This window comes from Vicugna pacos, chromosome 14 (assembly GCF_048564905.1).
Source record: "Vicugna pacos chromosome 14, VicPac4, whole genome shotgun sequence".
NCBI lineage: Eukaryota > Metazoa > Chordata > Mammalia > Artiodactyla > Camelidae > Vicugna > Vicugna pacos.
Window position 1 is genome coordinate 70,571,526 of NC_133000.1, and position 15,099 is coordinate 70,586,624.

The following is a 15,099-nucleotide window of genomic DNA, read 5'->3' on the forward strand; positions in this document are numbered from 1 at the left end:
TTAAATGATAGGAATGGATCTGGAGTGAAGTGGATGGATTCAGGATATACTTGAGATGTAACTGGTGGGGAAAAATGCAGCAGAATGTAGAATGAATACTTCTATATCTCTGCCTTTGGTGCTTGCATGGTAAAAAGAACACAAGAATGTTTGGGGAGAAATACCAGGAGTTCTAAGTTCATAATGAGTTTGAAGTGCCTGTTAAAGAGGCTAATGAGCATATTTTCTTGTTTTCAGCTACCGAGCACCTGCCCTTTGCTCTGGCAGTTTTTCCATCTGATGAGTGAGAGCTGGTCTCCAGATAGGGGGTGCTCCTCTCACAGCTGAGATGACCCAGACTTGGTCAACGAGGCACACTTGGTCCAGACTTTGAGGTGGAGACAGGTGATGTGGAAAAGGAAGGCCATTGTGACATCCGTGCTCATGTGGCAGCCGCAGCCGCAGCCAGGTGCGGATCTCAGAGCTTCTAGCAGTAGGTCCCCGGAGATATTGTGACTGGAGAGGAGCTTCTTGTCTAGTTGCAGAAGGAATTCTGAGACAAGATGCGGAGGTCTAGAAAGCAAAGCAAGGATTTATTAAGCGATAGTACACTCTGAAGGGGCGAGCGGTGAGTATCTGGGCTGAGTTTCTTTGGCAGGGTGGTTACTTGGGGTGTAAAAATGAATGGGTGGAGTATTCATTGGGGAGGGAGGGGTTTGGGGCTGTATTTCCTGATTTTCATCCCAGCTCCACCTTCCTGAGGAGAAAAGGGATTTTTTTTTTGTCCTTATTAATCTGGATCGGAAGTGTCCCGGTGTCTGTGCATGATGGGTACTTCAGATCTGCAAGGCCAATTTTATTGTAATGAAGGCATAATGAGCAAAAGTTTGCATCCAGACACTGGAGATTCCTGCGTTTTCCCACCTTTCTTTGTCAGCCTCCAGGACACATCAGCCCAGGATGTGTGGTTTCCTATCAGTCCAGAGGTTCCTGCTTTTCTTTCTCTGCCCAAGGACCCCCGTTGTTTACAAGATGTGTGGTTTCCTGCCATTTGGCCCGGGCCCCCTTTCTCTGCTCATATCTAGCTACCTGCCTGCTCTGACAGTACAACTGCAAGTGGTGGTCTGTGCCCAGTTGTAACAGCAGTGGTATTTTTATGTGCTCACTCCCACATCGTGACTGAGAGGTACGTATGTATACACCCATCCTCCAAACATGAGGAAGCACTATTCTCTGATTCTTCCGAAAGAATTACCCGAAATCCTTTCAGAAGAATCCTTTTCTATCTAATTGGCTAGCAGTGGTTTTTGTTGTTTGCACCTAAGAGAAACCTAAATGCCATAATATCCAAAAGGAGATGTTGAATCGTCAGGTTTCGGGAACGAGATCTGGGCTGAGACAGGTGTTTGAGTAGCCATCAGTGTTACTGCAAGAAGGAGGGTGCTCAGCAGTGTGACTGTACTTAATGCACTGAACTGCTTATTAAAAAATGGATAAAATGGTACATTTTGTATTATTCATATTTGTTCACAATAAAAAAAAAAGACAAAAGTTTAGTGCAGGAGCCTAAAAGGAAAGGAGAACGTCAGACCTAGCCTGAGAAATTTGAACACTTAAAGGACAGGAGGAGAGAGGATGCCCCCGGAGGAGACAGAATGCGATGTTTTACTCCAGCCTGCAGAGTAGCTGGCACTTCAGTTGGTAGTTTGGAACAAGGTTTGTAGCCTTGTTCAAAATCTGGATAAAAGAGTTTAATTTTCAACTGGGGCACTCCTGAGTCTGTTGATTAATTGCTTAATTACAGGTGGGTTATAGTATCATGGGGGAAAAGATTAGCAAATTGGTGCCATGGCAGGGACGGCTCCTTTTGTAAATAGTGCAGAGTCCACAGGAATTGGAGGAGAAGAGACACGCAGCCCAGAATTGCTTTCTCTCCACGAATCAGAAGCAAGGTGCCGTTTCCTCAAACACTTCCATTCAGTCTTCACCTACAGTCATGTTCCCGGCAGCCACTCTAATTCAGTTTCTTGTTTCTCTGCCAGGTAAGATTTATTCACGAGGTTGGGTCATGCTCTGCAGCCGTTTTCAACACCCTCATTACGCTTGGATTGCCACACCTCTCTTAGTAACATCCACTCTGCTAGGTCGACAATGAAAATGATGACAAAGTTGTTTTTCTTTTTTTTCCCTTGGCTGGATACTTAGAGTTGGCAGAAATGAACATATTTATGATTAAGATAAAAAGAAAGAAAGAGATGATGGCTTTTATGTTTAGACTTCCTGTTGCTTTGAAATTTTAAGGTTTGGAACTCTAACCGCTCATTGGCCAATAGTAAAAGATAAAGGCATTTTTTTGACAGTATTGACTCTACTGCCTTTGTAGCAGATGAAAGAGACAGACAGACAGACAGGACGAGAGACGAAGACAGACACAGTTTCTGGCCTTTTTATTCTGCTCCTTTGACTTCTGCACCTTTATTTCAGTACCATCCTCTCTTATTGTAGCTTCCTAGGAAGTTTTGAAATCATTTAGTGTAAATCCTCAACATTTCCTCTTTTCTCAAGATTATTTTTTCACTATTCTCAACTATTTGCATTTCCATATGAGTATTGACATGGTGCTTTCTTTAAAAAAAAAGGCTTTCAAATTGATGAACTGTTTATTTGGGTCAAATTAATATCTTAAAAATATTCATCTTGAGGCTTTTAAGTTCTCTCAGCATTCTTTTTAAATTTGCAGTTTATCTTCAGGTAATTTTATACCACCACACATAAAATTAAAGAACCTGTAACTGGTAGACTTATGTTTTCCCCCCCTTGCCTTGTGTTGTTTTGGTCATATACTTTGCCTCTATATATGGTATCAGTTTCATGATTGCCATTGTTTTGTCATCAGTCAGTTACCTTTTTTTTAACTATGGTAAAAGTCACAAACATAAAATTGACCATCTCAGTCACTGCTGAGTGCCCAGTACATCTGTGCAGCGGGTCTCTGGGACTTTGTCACCTTACAGAGCTGACGCTCGAGACCCACCAGACAACTCCCATTGTCCCCTTCCCCCAGCCCCTGGGTGCTGTCATGCTACTTTCTGTTTCTTTGAATTTGACTACTGTAGATACTCCAAATAAATGGAATCACGCAGTAAGTACTTCTTGTGGCTGACTTACTTCACTAGCATGATGTCCTCAAGGTTCACCCATGTTACAGCATGTAACAGGCTTTCCTTCTGTTTTAAGACCGAATAGAATCCCATCGTATGCACATACCACGCTTCCTTTATCCAGGCGTCAGTCAGTAGACGTTTAGGCTGCTTCCACCCCGGGCTATTGTGAACAAGGCTGCGATGAGTATAGGCGTGCAGATGTCTCTTTGAGATCTTGTTTTCAGTCCTTCTGGATCGATGCTAGGAAGTGAGATTTGCTGGATGACATAGTAATTCTATTTTTTAATTTTTTGAGGAACCTTTATGCTGTTTCCACAACGCTTGCACCATTTTACATTCCCACCAACAGAGTACAAGGGTACCAGTTTCTCCATCTCACTGCCAACACTTTCTTTGCTTTCTTTTTTCTTAATAGCGACCATCCTAGTGGGTGTGAGGTGGTATCTCATTGTGGTTTTGATTTGCATTTCCCTGATGATCAGTGATGTTGAGCATCTTTTCATGTGCTTGTTAACTATTTGTATATTTTCTTTGGAGAAAGGTCTTTTCAAGTCCTTTGCTGATTTATTAAATCTGGTTATTTGGGGGATTTTGTTGTTGAGTTGTAGTTTTTCTGTATCCTGGGTGTTAATTCCTCATCAGATACATGACGTGAAGTTTTTTCTTCCATTCCGCAGGTTGCTTTTTCATTTTGTTTGTTGTTTCCTTTGCTGTGCAGAAGCTTTTAAGTTTGATGTAGTCCTGTTTGTCTATTTTTGCTTTTTATGCCTGTTATTTTGGTGTCGTATCTAAGAAATCACTGCCAAATCCAACATGATGAAGTTTTTCCTGTATGATTTCTTCTAAGAGTTTATAGTTTCAGGTCTTACATTTAGGACCTTAGGACCTTGCTTACATCTAACCTACTCTGGGTTGGTTTTTGTATATGGTGGAATGCAAGGGGCCTGCTTTATTCTCTTGCATGTAGGTATTCAGTTTCCCAGCTCTGTTTGTTGAAGAGACTGTCCCTTCCCCACTGGGTAGCCTGACAGCTTTGTCAAAGATCATTTGCCCACGTAAGTGAGTGTCTGTTTCTGTGGTCTCTGCCGTGGACTGTTCCACTGATCTGTGTGGCTGCTTTCATGCCAGTACTGTACTGGGACTTTGTACCCTGTTTTAAAATCAGGAGTTGTGAAGACTCTAGTTTTGCTTTCCTTTTTGTTTTTCTTAAGATTGTTTCAGCCATTCGGGGTCCTTTGAGATCCCATATGAATTTTAGGATGATTATTTCTGCTTCCGTGAAAAATGCCATTAATTATTTTGACACAGATTGCATTGAATCTGTAGTTCACTTTGAGTATTATGAATATTTTGACAGTATTAACTCTTTTAGTTCATGAATACGGGATGGTTTGTACTTATTTCTGTCTTGTGTGACTGCTTTCAGCGATGTTTTGTAGTTTTCAGTGTGCATGTCGTTGCCTGTTTGGTTAAGTTTATTCCTAATTATTTTATTCTTTTTAACGCTGTTGCAGGTGGGACTGCGCTCTTAATTTCCCTTGCAGGTTGCTCATTGTTAGTGTACAGAAACACAGCTGGTTTCTGTGTGTTGATTTTATATTCTTCAACTTTGCTAAATTTTTAAATTAATTTTAACTATTTTTTTGTGGAACTTCAGGGTTTTCTCCCCATGGAAGTTCATGTCATCTGTGAACAGAGACAGTGTTACTTCTTCTCTTCCAATTTGGAAGCCTTTTATTTCTTCTCTTCGCCTAATTGCTCTGGCTAGGACTTCCAGTACTATTTTGAATAGAAGTGTCAAAAATAGGCATTTTGGCCTTGTTACTAAAAGGGAAAGCTTTCAGCTTTTCACCATTGAGTATGATGTTAGCTGTGGGCTTTTTATAGATAGCTTTTACTATATTGAGGTAATTTCCTTCTATTTCTAGTGTGTTGAGTGTTTCATGAAAGAAGGTTGAATTTTGTAAAATGCCAATGGAAGCAGACCATGCCATGATCATTTGATTAAAGATTGAGTGAATGAAGCGTCTCTCTGGCTTGTTCTGGAGTCACATGGTCTCATATCTGCACTCTCTCTTAGATCAGCTTCTGCTCTGCTTGGATTTAGCCCATAATTGGTGTCAACAAAGATGCCCTCAGCTCCGCTGCTCAGTTATTGGGCTGTTCGTGGGGCGGGCTGTCCAGGAAGGGGGTGTGATACAGGGAAGGACACAATGGGCATCTGTAGTACAAGTTTATTCAGATTATATGAGTTCTGGGAGGATTTGTTGGTGATTGTGTTTTAAAATGATAAGAATTGAGTTTTTTAGTAAAATCAGTGTAGAATCAGGACACTACACCTGGAGGTAGCTGTGATAACAGCTTGATTTGGTGTCAGAGTATGAACAATACACTGTTTTCTCTTTCAGGGTTAACTGGAGCAAAAGTTAAATGACTGGCAAAATCCTATGCCGGCTGCAGTGCAAGGAAGTGGTGCTGGCGTGGTTGTGACTTGTTGCATTTCGGAGGCCAAATTGCCCATCTATTAAACATTAAGATTTGTTTCAGCCCTTTTCACTCAGTGTTTTCACTTTGGGAAGTCTATTCTAAAAACATAATTAGATGAGGGCACATGTGAAATTAAATTTTAACGTGGCATTGTTTTTTTAGTAGGCAAAGCAAACACGCAAACAAACAAAAACCTTGCAAACAGCTTGAAACCCCATCCATGGGAAAGAATAAAATAAATTATGAAAGGAATTAATTCTATCCTTCTGATCTGAAAAAATAGCCATGATATATTGTTTTGAAGAAAATCTGGTGCAGTGCAATGTGACCGGTGTTAGCCCATTAGAAAGCACATATATAAATATAATATTAGCTGTGTGTGTAGATATGTATGTGTATTGAGAAAAAGAGAGATGCTGGTGTAAAATTTGTTTGTATCTGCTATCTGACTGTTCATATCATATACACAATGCAGACATTAAGTTGTTAATATTAATCACACAACAGGGAAAGAATCCTGGAGGGGCGAAGGGAGGAGCAGCTCACCAGGTATAGAACTCAGAATTGGCTCATAATTAGCATGCATTCTATTGACAAAGTATCAGTGAGATAATTTTTAGTAAAAAGGGACTTTGGACCAAAGTGTGGGTTTTCCTGTACTTAACACTGAAAAGATAAAATAGAGTATTTTTGTGTATGATTGCTTCAGTGACTTTCCCCTCCTCTAGTTCACGGAAGATATCTTTTCTAGTGACATGTGCGGTGTCAGAGCATTGTGGGCCAGCTTGTAAATTTGCCTGAAATAAAGAAATGTTATTTAAACTATTTCAGTTGTAAACTGCAATTCAAACAACACTCATTATATATACACATACATGTATACACACATATATCTCTATGAAATATTCCATGTATCCGCCATCCACCTCTATCTGTTTCTCTGTCCATCGTCTCTGTCTGTCCGTCTGCCTCCACTGACTTCAGCCTGGAGAAGTAGCAGCATTCTATACACCATTTTCTTCACCATGCATTTCCCACTTAATGTGTTCAGGGGTATTTTTAAAATATCAGAGAAGTATTTTCCTACTGTTAAAATTTTATGAATCAAAACTTAATTGGAAAAACCCAGAGCTTAGTTTGAACTTCAGATTTGACATATGTAGAGTTTATTTGCTAGGTCATCAGCTGTAGCAACTATCTGTGAATATCTATATTCTCTCGATGTTAGAGGCAGCCTGTGAGCCCCGCCCCCTTTGCCTGGCAACCACGCAGCTGTTCCGATGAGAGCAAGTCTCAGACTGAATTCCTCTTCCGGCACAGACTCTTAATTAGCAACCGGCATGGCCACATCGGATAGAGGGGGAGAGGGACTTTCCTCTGCCCTCGGGTGCATCTAACACCCGTATCAGTGGGTCACGCGGTGTTACTTGATACTGTTTTTGAGACAGCGTCAGCATGCTTTGTGGATCAGCAGCTCAAAAAGCAGGGTTTCTCCTGAAATGGGGACAGACCAGCTTACCAGCATCCATACTTGCAGGGCACCACGGATGGCTGGGCTGGCCAGCTTCTTGTCCTTGTGAGTGTGAAGGATGTGGGTCCTGTCCTGCCCCTCCTCACTAACAAGTATCTTGTCTTCCACTGGTTTTGCCAATTAAAGATAATTTCTGACAATCTTTATGTTCCTAACGAAACCTCAGATTTAATATGGACAGAGTAACTCTTTGTAATAATTAGCCAGTCTTAATTAATTCTGATTGATTCACATATATCACATTTACTATACTGAAGTGTAGCAAATTAAATTACCAGAAATCCAGTATACTGTAAGCCTAAGACAAGCTGCTGGTATGGAAGAATGCTGAAATAATGGGAAATAGGACAAAATAGTTGAAGTGTTTGTATATATGTCCCATAAGTAGAAACTTACATTTAAATAAACTAGCCTAAATTCTTAATTCTTGATTACATATATAATTTATAATTATAATACATAATATATAATATAAAGGGTAAGGTGGTAAATTTTATATTATGTATATTTGAATGCAGTTTTTCTAGAAGTCAAAAAAGTGGTATATCTACAATAGAATACTACCTGGCCATGAAAAAGGAGGAAATCTTGACATCTGTGACAACATGGGTGGACTTTGGGGTTATGATGCTAAGTGAAGTAAGTCAGACAGAGAAAGACAAATACTGTATGATTTCACTTACATGTGAAATATAAAAAACAGGCAGACAAACAAATAAACTCATAAATACAGAGAATAGATGGGTAGTTATCAGGGGGAAGGGGCTTCAGGGGTGGGTGAAATGGGTGAAGGGAACCAATTGTACAGTAACAGATGGTAACTGAACTTACTGTGGTGATCACCTTGTAGTGTACACAAAGAGTGAGTCATGCTGTACACCTGAAACTAATACAATGTTATATGCCAATTTCACCTCAATTAAAGTCAAAAAAGTCTACAGTTAATGATTTAAGATTAGTCTTCTGAAGTGGTGAAGGATTTTAATAGTCACCAGCAGAGTCCAGTTTATACTTTATTTTATTTGACTTGTTATCCTTGGTTAATTATTACTAGCCTTGCTGGTTGATAAGCGATAGTGAAAATTTCACATGAATTTTGGACTGCAGCTAGATTGCTTCTCTTGAGTGTGGAAATACCAACATAGGTCTGATCGTGTTTAGTTTTTGAAACTTTTGGAAGCTCATTATTCAGTTTAAAATATGTAAACAGCTGTAGCTGTCAGATAACAGATTACACTTTTGGTTAAAATTCTGGAAATCACCCTCTTTTTTCTTGTAATAGTGGTAGAACAAAGGCTTGTATTTAAAAGAAATAGACAAAAATCAGCAAATTCATTTCAAATGCAGTAAATTCAGACATAATTAACAATAAATAAAGTTTATAAATTCTAACATATTAGACATGTTTTATGACTCTGCATGATTGTCAGCTTTTTTAATTTTCCTGTAAAGTTAGATAGTATTTTTGTTGGGCAGTCAGACTTGGTAATAAAACAATGTGAGATTAAGAGTCTTCAGCTTTGTATTTTGAGCAGCAGGGGAACACAAGAAGAGAAGTCACAGGCTTCCAATAGAGGGCTAAACATCATGGAACTTAACTTTGCTTAAAATCTTATATACACTTGTATTTTTCTGCTGTTTTCTTCTCCCATGGACAGATTCTCAGCAGTAACACTGTTGAGTTGAAATGTGTATGTTTCATTATTTCACATTTTTGAAAGGGGACCCTCTACTCACGTTCGAACTGGTAAAATGTAATTAACAATTTCATCATCAATGCTTGTTACCTTTACTGACTTTCATTTCCTGGTTTATTTTGCCTTATTTTATTCATTCTCTAATTTCTTCAGATGCACATTTGATTTCTATGAATATCGTGTTTTGACTACATCTTTGTTTTCAGTGCTATAATTTTATTAATAAATGTTGCCTTTGCTGCTTTAGGATATAAATTGCTTTCCTTCTCATCACTTTCTGGGTAGTTCCTAACTTCAGTGTTGCATACCTCTTTGCTTTAAAGTTTGTGAATGTATTTTTACATTTTCAAGTAAACAACTCTGGCTTTTTTTTTTCTGTCATGATAAAACTGTTTTATTTTTCCAATGAATCAAAACAAATATATTTCAAATATTTATGAATAAGTATTAAACACAAAAGTAAAGTTTTATTGGAAATACATCTTACAGAGATGGAGTTGGATGGACTTTTTAGAAACTAGTGTATTTTATTAGAGGATGAGAATTGCTACGATGAAAATAGTTTAGCATTAATTCTACTCCAAGTTCAGTGAACTCTTTGGCTTTTTGTAATGATTTCTATTTTGATTAATTATAATCAATGAATGTGATATTTCAGTTACCTGTTGCTAAGTAACAAACCACCCTAATGTGTGGCTTTTAAAAGTGATGATTTATTGCCTTTGTGATTCTGTAGGTTTTCTGGGGGGTTCTTCTGCGGGTCCCACCTCAGTTCTCTCTTGTGGCTGCACGTTCCTGGCAGCCACGCTGGGCTGGAATGTTCAAGACGGCTTCACGCTCACATTTCGCAGCAGATGCTGGCTCGTGGCTGGGACAGTTTGGTGCTTCTCCGTGTGCCTCCTCATCCCCCACTGACGTTCTTACATGGTGGTCTCAGGGAAGCAGTCCCAGAGAGTGGAAACCAGAACTCGGCTACATCAGCCGTATCCTACTGATCAAAGCAGCGCACAAGGTCAGCTCAGGTCCAGGGGTGAGAACATGGGGAGCCTCTGAGAGGACGAGCTGCCAAGTCCCCTGCAAGCGGGCTTCCTGCAGATGGTTGTTCTCACAGTCTTTGCAAACCATCCATCACAGCAGTAAAAAAAAAAAAACTACTGCTTTGACTTGTTAATGCTGATTAAATTTTGTAAGCCTTCTTGTACTTTTGGGGAAAAAAATCTTTTTCATAGATATGAGTATCTTTTCCTCTTTTTGAATATCCTTGTACTAAATAATATAGTGATCAATAATACAGCATCAATAATCATAAAGTTACAACCGTAGGAGAAATAATGGGGACTATGCAGACAAAACACTAGTTGTAGGAGACTTTAGTTGATCTCTGCTGGTCTGTGACAGACCGTATTCAAAAACAAGGATATGCAGGCTTAAATAATAAAACTAATTAGGATGTATCTTATTTTCAATACCTGTGTAATATTCACCCAAATGACAATATTAATCCACAGAAACTCTAACTAAACTTTATAAACAGTCATAGTAAAAAAAAAAAAAGTATAACACAGTAAGTAGAAATTAGTAAGGAAATGGGAAGAATGGTTGAAAACTAAAACAAATTAACAACTATCTCTCAAAATAACTTTTGAGTTGAACTAAAAATCCAAACCAAAGTGTCAGGTTTTCTTTAAAGTGCTGATGATAAAAACATTGCATATCAAATAGGATTGAATTTCATTAAGCAATGGTCATGGGAAATTTAATTGTCTGTGTGTTGAGATCAAATAAGAAAGTCAGTGAATGCTTAAGCATTCAACTGAAGAAGTTAGAACAGAGAAAAACAAAGGAAATCCAAGAAAAGTAGAATGAAGCCAGTTGCAAAGATGAGAAGTAAAACCGTCTCCCAATCACTAGGACAGCAGTAACTAAACAAGTGAGTTTTGGCTATCCTTTCCTGCAGTGAAGGGAGAAAGCACAAGTAGACAACTAAAAAAAAGTGCCACAGCTTTAAATTGAAATGGAAAACCAGGTAAGAAGCCATTGCATATATCTCTCAAAATTTTCAACATGGGTGATCTTGCACAGTAGAACTTAAGCTCCGTGAAGCAGGAGTTTTCCGTTTCTCTTTCGTTCTGGCACCTAGAACGTTACGAAGGACTGGATGGTGGCTGTCCTTCATCTGGCACTCAGCATCCCTGCTTTATGGTTTCATTTTTCTTGCCCACAATGGAAATGTATGTAAACTCGCATTTCCCCTTATTACCGCTGCAAAACTGTATTCATAATACCCCTTTATTACCCCTGAACATCGGCAGTAGCTCTAGAAATGTCCCATCTTTCATTTGTTGGTGCAGATCTGTACTTTTTTGTTCAGTTTGTCTTCCCCCAAATTACTCGTTTTATTCGTCGTCTCATAACAAAATTTCTTTATCCTCTCTATTGTGCACTGGCTTGCTGTCTACTTTCTTAATTTCTTCTCTTCTTTTTATATTTCTTTGTCTTTGAGCTTCATTTGCTTTTGTGTCTTTGATTTTTTAGGACTTTGGGAACTGTATGCTCCACTCACCTTTTCCCATTCTTTTCTCTAATTCGCAGTTGAAGCTGTCATTTTCCTTGTAAAAGTAGACTTAAATCCATCTCAGGAACTTCAGTGTGTTTATTTTCCACGTGTCCCACACATTTTTGCTACGTTTAGGAATTTCATCAGGTCTTGCTTGGGTCTGTTTTTCTGAATTTCCACTGGGGGAGCCCTTTCAGACTATAGTTTTGTGTTTTTCATAGATTAAGAAAGGTGTTTTTTTTTTTTTTTTTCCTTCTCCAGGTTTTTAAATCTTTTAATCTGTTCTCCCCTCCCCCACCCGCACCCCCTGCCCTTCACGTCTCCTGTGTTTTACGGGTCAGGTCTCTACTCTGTGTTTTGAGGTTTTCCTTGCACTTAAGCCGGCAGGCCAGTAACTCAGAGCTCCGGAGTCACCGTCCTTTCCCTCAGTGCATCCATTAAGCAGTTTAATTGGAAAATTTATGGGCATGTTTTTTAGTTTCTATGAAAGTTTCCTGCAACTGGATTTTCTATTAATTTTTAAGATTCTAGTTGCCACTGTCACCTCTGTTGGGTGTCTGTGCAGGAGGACTTCTGTGTCCTCTCCTCTCTGTGGCCCTGCTCGCCTCTCCTAGGCGTCTCATCAGTTTTCTTCAAGGGCTCAGCTGGTAGGAAGTCAAAACGTCTCCATCCAGAGAGGCCGGCTTTGTATCAGCAGGAAAGCGCACAGTCTCCCGAGGAGGCATTCTCATTTGGGGGAGACTTCTGTTCCCTTTGTCTGCTTCCATTTTCCCAGCTCGGGGACGGCGCACTGACCCCGCTCACCTTGTTCCTCAGGTCCTCTCAAGGTCAAGCACCGCGGCACAGTCACGCGGGGCTGATGGCAAAGCCCACCCGGGGTCCGCAGACTTCTGCTCTCCCATTTATTCCGAGACCCACGGAGACTCCAGTCTCAGATTCAGTATTGTCAGGCCTTGCTCTGAGGGGAAGGGCCTTGGATCCCTTTTTTTTTCTGTCTAGGGCGCTATCGGAGCCCAGGGTCGTGCTAACACCCATCTGCCTCCAGTTTCTCTGCAGTTTGGCTCAGGAAGGATGGCCGAGTCCGAGCCTGTAGGGAGGAGAGAGAGGGGTTCGCCCTGCATTTCTCTTAGAATATCCTGATTTTCCTCTAATTGGAGGTAATTCCTTCCTTAAGCAGTAGCCCTCAATTCTGATTTTGTATTTTCCTTTCTGAAAGAGGTGACAATATATTCTGGTTCCACATGGAAAAGACAGATCCATTCAACACGCCACCACATAACAGCACTTTTAAAGATGCTGTTTTCTCAGATTTCCTCACTCTGCTGTATTACTGGAGTTACCACAAGGTAGCTTTAGAGTAGGAAGACCTTTCTTCACGAATAAGACCTTTCTTCATGAATAAACTAGTTTTTCTAGCGATAGGTGCCAACCTTCTCTCTTCGCACTGTAGGTTTTAAAATGTGGACATTAGGGAAAATTCTGGAAGAACACTTGAAACGGTTCTATACAAAGTTCTTTGATTGTAGGAATAAACATATCCTCATGCCAGCAGAATTAGTTAGGATTTCTTTGAGGGCATTAGCATCTAATTTTGTCTCAAATTGGCTTGCAGGGTAAGGAAAAAGTATTACCCAGCGTAAGAAGCCCCCTAAGGGGGAGCACGGAGTGGGTTCACATAGCAGCCCGAGGGCACAGCCAGAGACCCCGGTCTTCTTCGGGACCCTGATCTACCCTGCACCTGTCGGCCCGGACAGCACAGCAGTGGGTGGGCAGCCAGCAATTCTAGGACATCCTGTCTGGATGCACGACAGAGCAGGAAGAGTGTCTTGTTTTATTTCCCTTTAAAGATGATAGGCTCTTTCTCATGAGCCCCCCAAGGAGCTCCCCCACATCTGATTGTTAGAAACTGTTCTCCTCCGTCTACTTTCAGCCGTCATTGTGGATGCGGGTGGAGTCACCAGGTCCGCACTGCAGGATGTATGTGTGCAACTGGTCAGCAGGCCGCCAAGGTGGACGTCTGAACAAAATCAGGGTCTAGGTTTGGGGCAGGAAAGAGGCTGTTAAGAGGGTAAAGCCAAATGTGGCGTACGGATGTGTCTTGACTTCAGAGCCTGTACACCCGACCCACATTGTTTTACTTCTCACATTTAATAAGCACAAGTTCAAATAAATTACTAAAAAGGTTTACAAGCTCTGCTTTATTAAGTGTTTGAAGACAGAGAAAATTGCATAAATGATAATTCCTGCATGGATAGAAGTCGTCATTTCTCCAGTATTTTGGGGGTGGTTGAATCTGACCAGGTATTACTTGAATGTTCCCTGTGTGTCAGTGTGTATTCTGGGTGCCAGGCATGTAACATAGAAAAATTGACTGGTGTATATAAAATAGACGATCACATTGATGGACACATACTCATCTTAAAATTGTTGAAAATATTCTTGTAAGTATTATAAAAGGAAAGAATAACAAACTGAATTGCACTCTAGCTGAAAATAGTATTGAAGTGAACAAATTTCTTAAAAACACACTTAATGAACACTTGTTCAAGAGCATTCAATCTGAAACGAGTCACACTACAAACTGATGACTCATTCACGAATGAGTCTGAGTTCTTACAAAACTGGATTTTTTTCCCCAAAAGTGACAAAAAGTAAGCTCCAGCAAGTTCATACACACTTCTCTTTGGAAATAACTAAGAAACAGAAATCAGCATTGCCAGTATTTGTTGTATAAGAAATGACCGGAGTTGCCTATTTCAAAAAACATACCATTACTTCATGGTTAAATTACAGAATGACTGGCACTTAGGCCTTCCAAATCAAGTTTCACTGTAACTGTAATAGCAACTGACTGCATGTATATATTTCTACCAGAAAACGACATGATTTTTTTCTGAAAGGGAATGATTATTTGCATCAAACTATTGTCCATTTCTGAGCACTTTCGGACGCCAGTTTTACCTAGCTGTTTTGAGGCAGATCTGCAAAGCTGGAAGAGCCATCGTCTCCATGCTGGCGCAGTGCAATCCTCAAGAAAGACACTTTTTTTTTTTTTTTGGTCAGAGAAATGAATATAGGAGAGATTTCCCAAACCAGCCAATTCTTCATAGGATTGTTAAGCCAGAAGTTCAGCTTTCTGACTATTTTGGAGCTTGTCGGTATAAGAAACCAGTGGTCAAAGAGCAGATGTTTGCTTTATGCTGTGCCTCAGTCCATCAGATGAACTCATCACTGAAAGAAACTCCTTTCAGATGCACCCCCACAGGCTCCCAGCTGCCCTCTCCGGAGTGGGCGGGACGACGACCACGGCGCTCACTTTGTGTATTAAGGCAGTTTTAGCTCTGCTGCAGAATGTTCAGCGCGCCAGTGGAGACAAGGAAGAGGATGAAAAGTTGCTGAATCCGACGGAGAACCTGGCTCAGACGCAGCCCTGAGGACACGGGAGTGTGGCCAGCTAGGCGATGCATATGGACCTGCCATTTGTGGAACAGAATTTCAGTTACATCTATCATCAACCCACTTCCTCTGCAGGAAACGGATCTTTGATTTATGGAGGAATAACTTCCTTTTGTTCCTCTAATAAGAAATTCAAGGGCACATAAATGCTGCTTGGTTTTCTCCCTGTCTTCAGAGGTGCTGAACTGTGCAGGGGAGGTGGAGACAAGCCTGTGGTGGTGGCCGGGG

The 15,099-nt window shown here is 40.4% G+C and overlaps 1 protein-coding gene across 2 annotated transcripts in view; it reads left to right on the plus strand.

Annotated features, from left to right (window-relative positions):
- TNFSF13B (TNF superfamily member 13b) overlaps positions 1 to 15,099 on the plus strand; it is a 70,435-nt gene that overhangs the window by 21,810 nt on the left and 33,526 nt on the right. For both annotated transcript variants that reach the window (XM_015248935.3, XM_072976530.1), the window contains exon 2: positions 238 to 607. The gene's annotated coding sequence lies outside the window, so the exon portion shown is untranslated. The remainder of the gene's footprint in view (positions 1 to 237; positions 608 to 15,099) is intronic.